This window comes from Triturus cristatus, chromosome 12 (genome assembly GCF_964204655.1).
Source record: "Triturus cristatus chromosome 12, aTriCri1.1, whole genome shotgun sequence".
Taxonomy (NCBI): domain Eukaryota; kingdom Metazoa; phylum Chordata; class Amphibia; order Caudata; family Salamandridae; genus Triturus; species Triturus cristatus.
In genome coordinates, this window is record NC_140595.1 from 87,927,014 (window position 1) to 87,944,477 (window position 17,464).

Genomic DNA, 17,464 nt, shown 5'->3' on the forward strand with positions numbered 1-17,464 from the left:
TGCTTAGCATAGTGTGCCGCCTGACGGGTATTTTGCTGCTTCTGTCACTGCACCCAGATACATAATACAACAAGTAACATTACACCTACAACAAGCCAAGACTTTTTGTCTATGTCAATGGTTGTTAGTTGCGTAAGATAAATAAGCAACAACTATGGCTTCGTTGTATATAATATTGAAGATGCTTCAGTTCTGAAATGATGAGACTGAAAGAACTATAACGAGTCTCTTTGAAGTTACCTTAAAGACACTGAAGGGTTCAGATTATTATGTCACCCTGAGCGTGAGGGCAGAAACGGAGAGTTCGATAAGAACCCGTCTCGGCACCTGCTTTTTTGTACCCGGCCCATTTAAAGCTCTGTCCGTATCCCGGAGAATATTTTCCTACAGGTAGGGCTCGAGTCGGGGTACCACACAGGTGGACGGCGTTCACCCCTCTTATTTTACCGGGATCTCGATAACTGGAGCAAATGGTGCCACACATTCACTCTTTGGCCTCTCTGGGGCGAGATCAGAGCTCATTCAGAGCGCTGCTCATGCGCTGGCTTCTCTGATGCAATCGCATCTAAGGGGTGAGCGAGGGGAGGCAATGAGTCTGATGGTGCAAGCCACCTTTCGTGACGTCACTTCCTGTCGTGATGTCAGCGTCCCCCCACTTCTTTTTTTAGGACTTGTGCCCTGCCTACAGGTGCGTGCCTTTCACACAATATAGTTTGCCCTGCAAATAAGCGATTTAAATTAGTGATGTGGAAGTACTTCTGTTATACAAGAGCGCCCTTCAGTGGCCACATGAGCTCATGCAACGAAAGGTAAAAGTCAGAAACACTGAATTATTAGATGGTACTTCTTCGCATCCACGGCTACCCTCAAGCATCAAGGGGCAACCCTCGCACACCTAGTGCAGACGTTTCCCCATGCCAGCTAAACGTGTCAGAGAAAACATTAGAAGGCTTGTTCTTCTTTGTAGAATATTGTTATGTGTGTGCGCAAATCACCAGCATGTTATGGCAGAAGTTCAAAATAATGGTATGGCCTACGCAGGCTTTCATCCTTCTTATGGCTTTTCGAGCAGTAGCAGCACCCCTCCCCCCCCAGTGCCTTGAGACCCTAACGGGTGAGTAGTGCGCTTTATACATTTCTTGATTGATTGATTGATTGATTGATTATGTTGTTTAATGATTTGCTTTTAGATTTCTAAAGTGCTACATTTGCCCAAAGACGTCTTGGCGCTGTACATCTGCTACGAATCCTCTAGACCGTGCCTAGTCAGAAATTAAGATGAGAGAGTAAAAAGACAGGTTTTCAACTGATTCTGGAATTTCTGCAGATTGGATTGTCCTCTCAGCAGCTCAGGCATGGAATTCCAAAGCTTTTAAGTATGGTGCACAAAACCTCTACCTCCCCAAGAGGGTCTATAAATTCTGGGTACTATGAATTTCTTTGAGGCCGCAGATCGCAGGTCTCTCTTAAGTAGATACCAAGAAAATATTTTCTTTGAAAAATCAGGACCTGTCAAACGAAGAGCTTTATGGACTGTGCAAAGTGCCTTAAAGGCTACCCTTTTCTTATCAGGGAGCCAGTGCAGTTTAGCCCTAAGTGGTTGAAATAGGATCGAACTTCTTAATATTATAAAATAAACGTGCTGCTGCATTCTGGATTCTTTGCAGTTTTTGTAACAGCCCTTGCTGCATGCCCAGATATAGGGCATTGCAGTAATCCATTCTCGAAAAAAATAGAGTAATGATAACAGTCTTCCTGAGGTCGTATGGTATGAAGGGAAAACCCTTCTTTAAGGTTTTTAAAACAAAGACGCATGATGACATAAGCTGGTTGGTCTGTTCCACTAAAATGAGTCTGGAATCCGACATAATACCCACATTTCTCACTTGTGGATCAGGAGTAGGCAAAGTGTCCAGATCTTGAGGCCACCATGTGTTGTCCCAAAAGGAAGAGACAACCCTACCAAAGATCAGCACCTCTGTCTTCTTGAAGTGAACCTTAAGACAGGAGGTGATCATCCATTTCACTGTGGCTCTCATACAGTTGTTAAATCGCTCTGCCACTTCCTCTATGCCGCCGGTGATAGATACCACTATTTGGGTATCATAAGCATAGGATATAGTGGAGAAACTGAACATTCTTATCAATTTGGCTAAAGTAGCCACGTACATATTGAATAGTGTGGGACTTGACCACATGGGTGCTCAGGACGGCTCCTGGCCGTCATGAGTCCCGGTAATCGTGTGCTTATGACGGCCGGGAGCCGTGCTACCGTTGCCGCTCCGCCCACGCGCGGCTAATTCCCCGCCTGTGCGGGCGAATTAATTAGTGGGCGGAGTTCGGACTGCTCCCGGCCGTCATGAGCACACACCCACCGTGATTTATGATGGCCGGGAGCCGTCCTGCGTACCTGAGCGACACGCCCAGCCCCGCCCCCCCTCGCACCGCGGCAGAATTTGCCGCGCAGCGAAGGGGTTAATGATGACACCTGTGGGATGCCACAGGGCAAGGTAAAGGATTTAGAAATCTCCTAGGGCAACTGATTGTTCCCTATCATCAATGAAGGAACAGAGAAGACTGAAAGGTGACCCCCCAATTCCTACTTCTGACAGCCGATGTTTTAACACTGAATGGCTAACAGTGTCAAAGGCTGCGGACAAGTCTACAAGCACTACCGCAGCCTTCCCACCTTTATCCAGTATGTCTCGAATCTCCTCTGTGGCTGCCACCAACGCCGATTCTGTACTGTGGGATTTCCTGAACCCAAACTGGGCCTCATCCAAGATCCATTCAGATCCATGAATTCTGAGATTGAAATATTTAAATGTTTCTCTAATATTTTTGCTACAAAGTGGAGGCGCGAGATTGGGTGGGAATTCTTTTCTTCATTGGGATTTAAAGAGGTTTTTTTAAATAATGGAAGGAATGATGCCTGTTTACATTTCTTAGAAAACTGTCCTGCCCTAATAACGGTATTCAACAGTGCAGCAAGAGGTGTGGCAATAAATCTGGCAATTTCATATAGCAGTCTAGGGGGGCACGGATCTACTGGCCCCCCTGATTTGATGGTCAACATAAATTCCTCTACACGCTCCGGTGTCAAGAGAGGAAAATTGCAGAAAGTCACATGATTTTCTTCTGAAGGATGTTCCTTGTCCAATAGACACCTTCCCTCTGGATCACACTTAACTCACCATATACATCCTCAACCTTTTTCTTTAAAGAGTTTGCCAAATCATCACAGAGCTGTTTACTTGGGAGTATTGGGCAAACAGAGGGCAGGCGGGACAGCATCTGAACCGAATTCCCTAGGAGAGTTAGCCGCCAATTAAGAATCATTAACAGACACACGTAGGGAATGCAGTTTTTAGAAAGAGCGAATAATAGATATTGATTGCTATATCAAAACAATTTATTATCAGTATTACAATTTAACCTAGGGCAGTGGTTCTTAGCCTTATGACTTCTGAGTGCCCACAGGTAATCATTATTAGAATCTGGGGACCCCCCTACTGAATCATTATTGGAATCCAGGGACCCCCATTGAGTTATTACTGGAAGTCTGGAACTGTGGCCTTAGTATCTTCAATTATTGACCAGTGAAACAATACACAAAAAATACAAGTTCATCAAACAAAGACACAAATGATGGAATATTTTATTTAATTCACAAACAACAAAAATTAATAGGAAGATTGAAGCATTTCTAAATTCAATTGAGGACTAAAGTCTGTTCGATGCACTTGCACCGCTCCTAAGAATCGATCTGAGGATACTAATTTCATTTTTAGACTTTAATTTCAAATTCCTTCACATTTACAGCACACTTTAAAATGTTCAATTGTACATTTTGTGGCTTTATTTATATACACTTTATTAAGTGGATAATATTATTTCATTTTCTAAGTAGTCGCGGACCTGCAGGCGTGTTCGGACCACAGGTTAAAAACCACTGCCCTAGAGTGTAGATGTCTAGGTATGTAAATATAAATGAGCAGGCAGGTTCAATGAAGAGCCTATGGTCTGCATCGGTCACGAGGTTGTTTATGAAAAATGCTCCAGGGAAGGGAAAAAAGTTAGGATTTTTTTTTTAACTGTGACACATCCTTGTTTTGGGCAAAAGTTTGCAGAAAAATAATTTGGTAGAGGAAAAAAATCTAAAATTTTTGGGAATAAATGATTTATTTATCCATATTAACGATGTAGTTGTGTTACCTATATGGAACTCCGAGAAGCTTTACTAAGATAAGATTGAACTGACTTAGCATAGAAACACACCAATTGTTTTGTCAGGCGCTTTGGGGTATTTAAAGACACAATGTGACCTTTGATTTGGAAAGTTAAGAAGTCTTAAACACTCAGGGGCAGATTTACAAGCCCCTTGCGCCACTTTAGCGTCACTTTTCTATTGTTAAAAATGACGCAAAAGTGGCGCAAGGGGCTTGTAAATCTGCCCCTCAGTTTTTCAGCCTTGAAGTAGATAAATTGTAGGACTGCCTTTTGGAGTTTTATATGTCACACTTGGGCACTAACCTGTTGTCCTCACTTAGGTTGTGCGATCGTGTAGGAGCGAGATGTAGTCCCAGAAGCAACGATGTTTCCCGTGAGTGGTAACCACTTGTGGGTTCGGCCCCCTCCACTCTCACCCACTGCTGGTTTGCTTTGCAACAATAAGGGGCAGGCTGGAGAAGAAGTCCGGCATTCTCATTTTCAGTTTCTTTTATGCTTGAGAAGGGTTGAACAGCAAGCTTGTTGTCGTGTTTGCCTGGCGCACTCTGGAGAAGCCCTGCATGGTGCGCTGCACTTGTTGTTACTGGACAGATATTCAGATACGGAGCAGATGGACACAGCCGATAACAAAGCGCGGCAGTACCGCTGGAGCTGGAATCAGTCTTACTGCGTTCCGCTATCACTACGAGCCGCGGCGTGGCAATGTGCTCACTGCACTCCGATGCAAAGGCCCCCGCTGCTCTCCATTCACCTCTCTTTAGGGGGCAGACCTACAAGGAAGAGCCGCAGCGTGGCACCGCAACCCCTTAATAGCTGCGCCACGCTGAGGCACTTCCAAAGCACAGGGATGCAACATATTTACAAGAAGATGTCGCATCTCAGTGCTTCCCCCTGCGCTGGCACACAAAATGCAGCCATGTGCTGGCACAGGCACCCTTGCACCATGGTGCAAGGATGCCTGCGTCGTGAGGAGATTGCTTTTGTGCAGGATGAACAATCACTGCACAAAAACAATCGCTACCGGCATTTTCCTCTTTCAATGCGTGCTGTAGAATGCAGCACGCATTGAAAGAGGAAAAAACGAGGAGAAATGGAAACATTTCTCCTCGGTGCGCCTCGCTACGCCACCTCTAGGGTGGCGTAGCATTCAGATGCATCTCCAGATTTACGATTTCTCGTACATCTGGAGATGTGTCTTTTTCCATGGGTTTTGCGTGGGAACACCCACAGCAACACACATGGAACGCCCCTTCAACGCAAAGTGCTGCGTGTGAAGGGGCCGTATGTACAAGGAGAGGAAAAGTCATGCAGGGTGGCTTTTCCTGTCCTTGTAAATATGGAGGAGCCCCCTGCGCCACCAGTACGTCACGAAAAGTGACGTACTGGTGGCGCAGGGGGCTTGTAAACTGCCTCTAGGTATTTATTCATGCTTAACTTTTCACAGGCTGGTGGGCATGAATGTGGTTGGAAACTCTGCCTTTGCATCCAGCACAGAATGTTGAGTGCCCCTTGGTCTCTCACCACGAACACTTTCACTGCGCTGGTGTCACGTACAGAGTAATAGGATTAAAAGTAAAATTAGTATTCAGGATAACAATATCTGTAAGTCTAAATAACACGGCTTAGCTATGGCCAAGTGAGGGGGCTCTGAGGCCCATTAGCACACTTTTTGCACAGGGACTATTGTCTCATTTTGAGGAGGCAGAAAGGTCAGCTTAAATGTATTTCTGAAACAAAGGTTTCTCCATCAGAGTATTGGGGTCCTTCGGGAGGGATGAAAGGTTAATGTAGACCACACACACTTAATTTAAAATGTAAAACTGGTCATAGTTTTTGACAGTGTATTGCTGTGCACATAAATATTGAATATTTTATGCCACCATTAAACTGTGCCCATCTCTCTGCACCTGTTAATTGGCTAAGGCTGCCAACAGATCAGGATTGAAGTCGGGCAGAGGCCTCAACGCTGAGCTGCTGGTCGGCCTTGAGATGCAGAAGAAGAGCTCAGTGTGCATTTGTGAATGAAATACCATCATCTCACACAGAGTGCTTGTGGCAGCTTAGCAGATCATCACTACAGCTTTCTATTACAGAGAGTACCGGATATCTAGGGAGCTGCTGGTTAAAACTAATGGGATGTGTGGGTGTCCATAAGAATAACGAGATTGCAGGTTACGATTGAGATGCATTAGGACTAGGAGAGCTGTGTGTAAGAATGCAACTTCTGTGAGAGAAGCAGTCGCTAATGAAACCACCACACACCTACCCTGCCCCGCGCAGACGTACAACGAAACTGACAGATATAATCTAGTGCACCCTGGACAGCGTGCCCCTGTACGTTCTGATAGAGGACTGAGTAGGATGGGAGTCTACACAATGTGGCGTACAGCATGCCCATGTACGTTCTGATAGAGGACTGAGTAGGATGGGAGTCTACACAATGTGGCGTACAGCGTGCCCTTGTACGTTCTGATAGAGGACTGAGTAGGATGGGAGTCTACACAATGTGGCGTACAGCGTGCCCTTGTACGTTCTAATAGAGGACTGAGTAGGATGGGAGTCTACACAATGTGGCGTACAGCGTGACCTTGTATGTTCTGATAGAGGACTGAGTAGGATGGAAGCCTACACAATGTGGCGTACAGCGTGCCCTTGTAAGTTCTGACAGAGGACTGAGTAGGATGGGAGTCTACACAATGTGGCGTACAGCGTGCCCTTGTACGTTCTGACAGAGGACTGAGTAGGATGGGAGTCTACACAATGTGGCGTACAGCGTGCCCTTGTACGTTCTGATAGTGGACTAAGTAGGATGGGAGTCTACACAATATGGCATACAGCATGCCCCTGTATGTTCTGATAGAGGACTGAGTAGGATGGGAGTCTACACAATGTGGCATACAGCGTGCCCCGGTACGTTCTGATAGAGGACTGAGTAGGATGGGAGTCTACACAATGTGGCGTACAGCGTGCCCTTGTACGTTCTAATAGAGGACTGAGTAGGATGGGAGTCTACACAATGTGGCGTACAGCGTGCCCTTGTATGTTCTGATAGTGGACTGAGTAGGATGGGAGTCTACACAATGTGGCGTACAGCGTGCCCCGGTACGTTCTGATATAGGACTGAGTAGGATGGGAGTCTACACAATGTGGCGTACAGCGTCCCCTTGTATGTTCTGATAGAGGACTGAGTAGGATGGATGTCTACAAAATGTGGTGTACAGCGTGCCCTTGTACGTTCTGATAGAGGACTGAGTAGGATGGGAGTCTACACAATGTGGCGTACAGCGTGCCCTTGTACGTTCTGATAGAGGACTGAGTAGGTGTCAGGATTGCTAAACCTAACTATGGAAAAAGACTAATTATCAGCACTTTGGTGTTAAAATCTAGACGTAAGACCAAGAAATTACGAGGGCGGTACAAATCCTTATCAAGCATTATAACTAAAATGGCCGCCAAGAGTCGACCGCTGGGGCAGCAGGTTAGCGCTCTAGCTTCCATGGGAGATCATCAAGATTCAGGTGTTGCGCCCGTTCTGTGGCGCACTTCACCTGATATCGTCGGAGAGTAGGACGTTTGGCAGTGAAGCGTCGCGAAGTTAGTTTTAGGGAAAAAACTTCGTCGCGCCTCTATACTCGCTACGGTGTTGGAGTACGAGTCCTTTGAGCAACTGAGAAGCAGTAAGAATTTTCCATGTTATCGAGTTCTGAGCATGCGCGTTAACTGAGGAGAAAAACTCGTATTTAATCTATGCGCATTAGAGTGTAATAAATATTGAGCATGCGCGAGTAGGAAACGCTGCTTATTCCCTGAAGAGAAAGTTAGAGTCAGCACTAGTTCTGAGAATATACGGCAGCTCAATTCCTGTGAGAGAAAAAACGGGCTTAACTTAAACTAACCAGAAAACGACTTCATATTTATTTTTAGTTCTTGCAAGTTGTGATTTTGAAGGAAGCAACTCTCAAATTGTATATAAATACACTGACTGAAGTATTTAGAGCCTATAATCTAATAGTCAGAAAAAGAGAGCAAGGATTTATTTTAAGACAATTATACTTACCAGTTACCAGACTTTATACACGTCAGCTGTAGCAAGGAATAGGTGAGGAATCTGTAGAGAGATAAAAATAAGTAGAGTTAGCAGGGAAGAGTTTTGAGAAAGAAATTAATAATCAAATAATTTTAGTTACAGCACAAAGAAGCCACAAACCACTATAGAAGAGAGGCAAAGGTCACACCAAGACGGGGTAGGTGAGCAAGGAAGTGGATTCATCTAGATGCTTAGGAGGAACAGAAATGTTAATGTATGTCGTTTCCTTACAGTAAAATCACCCACCCGTGCTAGCCAGAAGAAGGCAAGAAGAATCAACGTCTGAAGCTGAAGAAAGAATCAGACGCAGTGCGACTGTCTCTTCTCTGTCCCATCCCCTTTCCCCCCTGGGGTTTCGTAGGCGTACATGCTAATATCTATGTGGCGCTGAGGAATCTTAGGGGGGGGGTCGTTGGGAACTTGCGACATGTGCATTAGAAAAGCGCGTGGTCTGACAGAAGGATGGGAGTCTACACAATGTGGCGTACAGCGTCCCCTTGTACGTTCTGATAGAGGACCGAGTAAGATACCCATTGGGAGTCTGCACAATGCGGCATTATACTGGGCAACTTCACCTTGAGTTCTATAGCTTTTTAGCAAAGTGAAGTTAAAATCGGACCGTAAAGTGCATTATTTGACATTGTTTTTAAAGGATTTTCAAGTAGTTGAACCCCTCTCCTCATGAAACCTACCTTCATGTAGGTAGGTGGGATTGGTCTTTCACAGCAATCCATATTTGGGGCGTGCCTGGGGTGCAAGTGGGTTGTGCCAGAGACAAAAGTGGGTAGTGCCAGTAGTAGATTTGTGCGGCGGCCTCCTCATAAAAAATGTAGGCACCGGCACTAATTTTGTTTTAACAAATGAAGCACTGGGTATTATTTTTATCATCAATGTATTTACTCTTAAAACAACCCTTTATCTCCACGGAACGAGCTAGTGCCTTCATCACGCACTGCTAATTCAGTAAAAGTAAACCACACATGACTGCAGCAACAATCACACCACCAGTTGATTGATGTTTTATAGTTGCTGCAGTCGTCTACTTTAAATGAAAAATATGCATTCGCAAGAAAACGTGAAACCGAAAGTGCATTTGAGTCCTCAACAGGAAAGCTAAGCACAGATGGGAGTAACAAAAGCAGAATAGTGTAAAGATGTGCATGTTTTTCACTTAACATACATCTGGAAAGTTTATACCCCATCACTTTTGAATTTCACCAGCCGCCACTGGTGTTTCCCTCTAAGAACAGGAATGATTGGTTTCTAAAAAGTTTTTTATTGGACTCCCTTTGAAAGTTTGTATTTGTGTTGTTGACTGTAGAGTCCCAAATGACACGCCCGCATCATTCACTTTTCTTTCTCTTCATGATCGATTAAATTATCTTTTGTTGATTTTCCAACTTATGCATAATACATTTTCTGTCATGTTATACATTTCAGTTACAGATGTGGTTTGTCAGATGGCCGCTTTTGTGGACAGGAAGGGATGGTTTGTATACATGTAAAACAATATGGCGCAGAGTTCGATAATACCAAGCGAGTTTATATTGAGCCTAACTTTAACATTGATAACTTCTCCCTGCCCACCCCCACCCTCCTGGTCTGCCGCTTCAGATACATACAGTTGCCTATTAGGGTTATTAATATAGCACTACTGGTCCTACTCTGCTTGTATTCGTTGGTATGTAGCTGGCGTCTGTAAGGGTCTAGTCCCGTATTCGTAAGGTGTGACATTGGATTATTGCGTGGGATTGCCTTGTGTAGGTATTAGATCTGGATGTTTAAAGTCTTCTAACATGATGTCCCACTCCATAGAGATAGGCTGTTTCCGCAACCCTCTTGCCTCTTCTCTTCTAAGTGCCGCGCTTTCAGCACTGCCCCATCGTACCTTATCTTCCTGCCAAATAGACAATCACGGACATCTAGGGGATTTCCATCTCATAGTGATGGCCCTAACGGCTAGTATAAGAGCAAGGTCCAGGAATCACTGTTGTACTTTCTGGGCTTTAGGGCTGATGTAGTGTTTAACAAATTGAATGGGTACACCTTCTGGGCCTCCAGCAGTATAACGGCTTTAGGCTCTAAAACTCTGGAGGTTATTAAGGGTATTGCGTTGTTAGCATGTGGGGATCCAATAATTTGGTATGAAAGGCATATGAAAGTTTTTCTTATCCAGGCGAGTAACGATAGAAATCGTATGTTACATAAAAAAGTTAATCAGAATAAAAAGGTAATAAATCAGCCGGTAAGGAAACAATTTGCCCTCTTCTCCATCTTTAGACAAAGTTACATTTGTCGACTTAAACAAAAAAATTCTAGAATGAAAACCTTAGATCGGAGAAGGGTAACTCACAATAAATGGATTAATTTATGATATGCTGCAGCTTCAAATGATCTTAGAAAGTACTGGTATCTAGTAGCACTGTATTGTGATTCCAATGTACGCACTCAAGTAATTTCCATCTCTGATGCTGACTAAGCCTGGGCAAAGCACTACGCTACGCTTGCGTAGTTTGCGAAGTTTGCGCTACTTCGCACTACGCAAATTGCACGTAGCACAGTGCAAACACGCATAGCGTAGTGTTGCGTAGTGCAGCGGTCATTTTTTGCTTGCTCGCTGTCCTCAACGTCAAGTTGGCGACCGCGAGCAAGCAAAATGACATTACGGCGAGACTTTTTCCTCGTTCGCGATCAGCAACATCAAGTTGGGGATCGCGAGCGTGGAAAATAAACCTCCAGGCGAGATTCTCAACGCGGGGAGGTCAGGTTTCTCATTGCGAGTGGTCACATATGCTCGCGATGAGAAACTACCAGTCCGCGTTGAGAAAGCTGCAGCTCGAGTAAAAATCTACTCAAGAGGTAGAAAACTACAGCTCGCACTGTGCAAGATGCCGTTTTCAATGATTGCACAGTGCCGGATGCTTGTCCACACTGTGCAATCATTGAAAACTGCATCTTGCACAGTGCGAACAGGGTACTACGCAGTTCGCGAAGTGCTACGCGTAGCTCGCGTAGTGCGAAGTGCACTTTGCGTAGCGCTACTTTGCGAACTACGCCCAGGGTTAATTGCTGACTGGCCAAATTATATTTCCAAACTTTACACCGGTAACCATAGTGTCGGGCTTAGTAGTCCCTCCTTAGTACCTCCTTGTCTCTCTTTGTAACCTCCCCTGAGGACTGGCCCTCTTACTGTGGTGTTACGCAGTATGTTTTATTTACCGTCTGTGGGCACTATTTTCTTAAATGGCTTTCTCTTATCACTGGACGGATTTAGGAGGAACTGTAGTACTTTAGATAACATTGCAGTACTACAGGCAATCATAGAAAAGTATCCCCAGTCACTGGGAATGTCTGTGTACACAGCATTTATCGACTTCTCCACGGCGTTCGATAGAGTTGACCTTTGGGCTCTATGGAGAAATCTGTTTCAATTATGGCATGCCCTCTCATTTGTTGAGGCTTGTAATAGGATTTCATACGTCAACTTGGAGTCAAATGTTGATGGATAGGAAACAAAACGTTTTGACCCATCATGGGCTAAAACAAGGCTGCCTGTTGGCACCCTTGCTATTTTAGGCTGCCTGTTGGCACCCTTGCTATTTTCTTTAAATATTAATGATCTCCCACGCAGGGTAGGAATGGATAAGGGTGCTCCGAAAGTTGGTAATATGAACATATGTTGTGTCCTGTATGAGGAAGATGTTGTTTTAATGGATTTAACTCCTGCTGGGCTCCAAAGAGTCCTTGGAGCATTAGAACTCTATACAGTGGAACATTATTTAAAAATGAATATCCCAAAGAGTAAGAGTCTGACTTTCTGGAAGAAGGCCCTAGATTGAGGCGGAGGGTCAATTGATTTTTAGGGAATGTATGTTCTTATCCCTCATTCTTTTTCCCCGCATGGAATCACAACGCGGTTGTTACAACGACCGCGTTGTGATTCCGCATACCATTACTCCGCAAGTCGGAACAACGACTTGCGGAGGGGGGGAGCTAGATGTTGGAATAGTATAATTTACTATTCCAACTCCAGTCTGTGCGGACAATAGGGAAGGTGTTGGATTTTAGATCCAACACCTCCCCACCTCCGCAAGTCGTTGTTCCGACTTGCGGAGTAATGGTATGCGGAATCACAACGCGATCGCTGTAACGACCGCGTTGTGATTCCTTGCAGGGAAAAAGATTTGTGGTAAACGTTGTTTACTGTTTTTAGGGCATCAAAAGATGGAGAAGGACAAACTATATCCCTATTTAGGTGCAAACATTTCTAGTAATTGTGGAGAATATGATCATATAAAACACTGCTCAAGTAAGGCATTGTCGCATGCTAGCGCTATTGATAGACTATATAATGTTTGTGGGAATACACACTTTGCACATGTATTGTCAGTCTTTAGGGTAAAACGTTCTCCTTCCCTAAGCTATGCTTTTGAGATAATGGACATGAGATATTGGAATTTCTACGAAATAATTGAAGGATGTATTTTCTATCAGATTTGTAATTTTAACTCAATAGTAGCTCTCTATATTTTAATTCTGGAGTTTGGAATTTTGGCAACTTTTGCTACAGCCCTAGCATCAGTTTTAAGGTGAGAGAATAGCCTGCTTAGCGGGGAAGTTGGATCAGTACGTGCCACTTTGCGGCATTACATTTTTACCTTAAGAAAAGAAAAAAGTGCATTCTTTTGTTCCATTTTAAAATCCAGGGAAATTTTTGGGTTAGATCATGTTAATAATTTTCCTATGTTTAAATCATTTTTTAAAAGTCATTTAAAACAATCTTCTTTTAAAGTAAAGTTGAATCAGAATATGTTACTAGTATGTCTGAGCCACAAGAGAAATGTGGTTATACAAGAAAATTGTCTATGGAAAACAACGCAACCTTATCTTACATGAAATACCCCACATGGGGTACGGAGAACGATTTTATTGTTGAGATTAAATTTGTTACATTTGTAGGTAGTAATAGACACCTGGGACGCTGTTCTGAGGATGGAGTTAGTTTGTGATTTATGTAATCTCCGTGTACAAGATTTAAATCATGTGCGTTTTGCATACTCTTGCTTGAACTCTGCATGTCGTTACTTTTTAAAACTGGTATTTTGAAAATATAATGTACACTCAGTACAAGAAGCACACCAATATTTGCCCCCCCCCTTTAATAAAATGGTGAGTGCAAAAAAAAATAGTTTTTTCTATTTTTCTTAAATTGATACGAATACTTGTTTGGTATTGTCTTAGTGTAATTATGTAGGTTAGAATAAATGATTGCTTTTGCATACTGTCACTTTTCCTAGGATAGAGAGACTGTGATTTATTCTTTCACTTCTATTGACAGTATGTAGGTTGAATTTATGATAGCACTTTGCCCAATGTCACTTTTTCCTTTTCAATGAGAGGAAACGTGTTAAAAGTAGCATCCATTATTTCAATGTCTTTAAATCTGTAACGAGGATTTGCTTGGCATTAATCTGTTAATAATATGTAGGTTGAATCTATGGTAGTACTTTCCCTGATGTTACTTTTTCCTTCCGAATGTATGGGAAGGTGCTTAAGTTTTTCCTTTTGAAATCCTGTTCCTGGAATATTCGATTGTTCCTTGTAGTTTTTTATATTGTTTTTATGTGGACCTTTATCAGAGTTCCGCAACATAAAATAAAATTGAATTGAACCCGGCCGCAGAGGCTAGACCGCGACCCGCACGACAGAACCTGCTTCCGGCATGGCTGCATCAGCACACTCCCTGTGGAGTCATTGCAGCTATGACATTATGGCCATATAAGATGCTTGTAGGTTAACTTGCTGTTTGTGTCTGGATTAAAAGGTCTTGAGAAAGAGAATAGATGGCCTTACTATAGATAATACGCTGTCCAGAGGTGTAAAGTGATCAGGCCATACAAGATGATTGAAAAAGGTAATATGAGAAAGTCATGGGTAAGTGTAACGGATCATGACCCCATAACCAATTCAGGGTTGCGCATTATAAACTGCTTTTGAAATTGTTGGTAGGCAGAAAACTCATAAACACATTTAACTGTACACCTCCATTAGAAAAATGGAAGCAGGCTGAAGTTGTGTTGCATCGGGCTTTTAATATGAAATGATGGCCTCCACCCTTGTTTTTAAAGAATGTTTGAGCTTAACAAAACATTCCCCGGAAGGACATCCCTTCCACCGGAAGAGATACACATATATTGTGGACCTGCAGACAGAAGATCCTTTAGCCTGGATGTTTGCAATGTTAGTTGATGTGGTGGATATCTGGTCACGTGGGAGTACATGTGGTTTAGTAGCTGAGTTGCCAACCTGGGCTCAAACATTGGCTGCAGCACTTGACTGAAAATCCTGTAATTCTGGGCAAACCACATACTGTCCTGAGCGTAAAAAACGTAAATGTGATTTTTTTTTTAAACAGAGGCTCCCATTTTTCCGTCAGTGCAGATAAATACAGAAAGAATAACATCCCCATTCCTGTAAGACTTAATTCTTAAATACAAAAAAAATAAAAAATAAGCCTTTCCTTGAACAAGTCTAAGTGTTGTTTATCACGCCCGCCAGCTAGTTACTGTGCTTATTAACAGGCAGGGAAGAGTAAAAAAATTTTTTTTAAAAAGAGAGGTTTTCTAATTAAGTTTGATTAGGTTCAGGTATGCACCTATTTAAGAAGCTTTGCAATGCTAAGAATGCTAATGTTTTCAGAAGATTTTATTGTAAATGGCAACTTTTAATTCTAACACTCATTAGGCGTCCAAGAGTCAGGGTACATTTATTGGTTAAATAAATGTGGACAAATTCTAGTTTGAGGTTATTTTTTGCAATATAAAAAATAATTATGTATAAATAAAAATAAAATGAGCAAAAAAAAACATCATGGATGAATATAAACTGAAAACAAAAAAAAACACAATTTTACTGTAAGCCTCATATAAAATACATTGTAAAATAATTAGATGTATTTATGAAATTTTACAATTTGTAAATCCTTACTTGATATATGCGGCCTTGCACTATCTCCCAACCCCTGGCTAATGTGCAGGACTCCGTTGTCCAATAGCCAGGCCCACATTTGATAAATGACAACACATACATTTATATAAACACACATGCATGGTCTGCATCTCTTACCTCACGTTGGAGTGGACCCTTTAGTTTTCTGTAAGGAGGTTGTGTTAATGTTTCATTAAAAAGAAGTTTCAAGGTTTTGAGGAGTTGCCTGTGGTTTGTTGTGAGGGGCTGGGGAGATACTTCCAATAGGACATCAACAAATCTTGCATGCAATACTTTTGATTGAGAATACTGCTTTACGGCAAGTAAAGTGGAGAGGTACACAGTCAATGTATTTAATGTACTTCCCTTTAACTCCAGTAATGTATTTCACTCTACTCTACTCACATCTATTCCATTCTTCTTTTGAAAAGAGCTCGTGTAGCCATTTCATTTCAGAGGATTTGAGGGGGAAAACCAGACAGAAAAAGGCCTGTTTTTTCCCATTGGAAGTGGGGGGTGGGGGAGGTATTGAGATTTTGTTGTGGTGCTGATTTTCACTGAGAGTGTTTATGTTGGTCTTATGTGGGAAGGTTAGAATTATCATGCTGTTTGTTGAATCTTTCATTGGATGATGTCACTTCCCTTCAGGGTCTGCCATGTCTGGGGCTGCTTTTAGTATTTTGCTTTCATATACTGTAGAGGATATGATCAGAAATGTGTGCTATCATGACCTCGGCTTGTTATCCGCATCTGAGGTGCAAATGATACATGTGAAGAACAGGTCTAGATTGTGACCTGATGAAGAAGTGGGGACTGATGTAATTTGGGAGAAATCTAGAAACTTTACGTATTTAACCAGTTCAGCCGCCTGCCTGTTGCTCAGTGGGTTCACCCAGAGACTTAAGAAACCCAGGAGCATGGCTGTTTGCGACAGAGTGAAGCAATAAGCAGGGGTCCATGATTTATACAAGAAAAGTACAGTTGCATTTTAGTTTGTGGCATATTAATGACAGGATAGCTTGAACAAGGGTATATACACTACTGTATTATGTTCAAATTATGTCTCTGTGTGTGTGGTACTTTTATAGCGTAAGCCTTGAAAAAGGCACCAGAGCGCTGTTCAGGGTCAAAGACAAGCATAAAGTTGACAACTGATTGGAGGGGTAACTGGTTTGTGGAGGGTTAATTCATTGTGATGTAGTGCTCTCAGAAGAGGTGCGTCTTCAACTACATTGCAGCTACGTTGGGGTGATCCTGATGGCTACAAGGATGTCTCTTCCAGATCTTGGCTGCTTAAATGGAAACCTCCTACTGTCTTGTTTTTTTGTTTACAAACTTCTTAGTCTGATATATAGTTACAAACAGGATGCTCATGGCATTTCAAACTCTTGGTGGCTGAAATCCCCCCCCCGCCATGATGCTACAAGGCCTGTTCTTAGAATTTTGAAGTACGGTGGTAAGAGGGTACTGAACGTGGGGGCAGGGTCATGGGTGAACTAAAGGCCCTATTAAGAGTTTGGCGGATGGGCTACTCCGTCACAAACTTGACGGATAGCCCTTCCCCCATATTTCAAGTGCCATTGATATAACACACTTGTAATACGGTAGACTGGACATCTGCCACATTTGTGACGGAGTAATCGGTCTACCGAACTCTAAATCGACCATAAGTTTCTATCAATCCGAGGGTACACAGGCACAATCATTGCACCCGATCATGTTGTGAGTTTTATGTGATCTTTTAGCTGCTAAATGGCTTTTACTGGGCTGATCTTGAGAGTCTCACCTCCCACCTTATTGGGAATAGCTGGAGGAGAGAGTGAAGCTGTCGGGCTAACCTTCTTGTTTGGATTTCAGGATCTGATTAGTGAGACTTTGAGTTGAGGGTAATTGCTTAGTGGCTGGAATACTCAAGTGAAGGGGGTTCACTCTGATTGGCGATGGAGCTTGGGTGTTGGCTTTCCTAGTTTCAGTGAATTACACATTGACGTTTTGACCGCTCGTAGTGTGGCTAGTAGGTTAATTTGAGAGCTTCGCATAGAGAGGGAAGAGGTGGGTTAAGACCAAAGAGTTGGCTCCTGTTTTTGAGCTGTTTACCCACAATTATATTAGAACTGCTAAGGATGTGACTGTAGACGTAGGACATGCTCAGGCATGAAT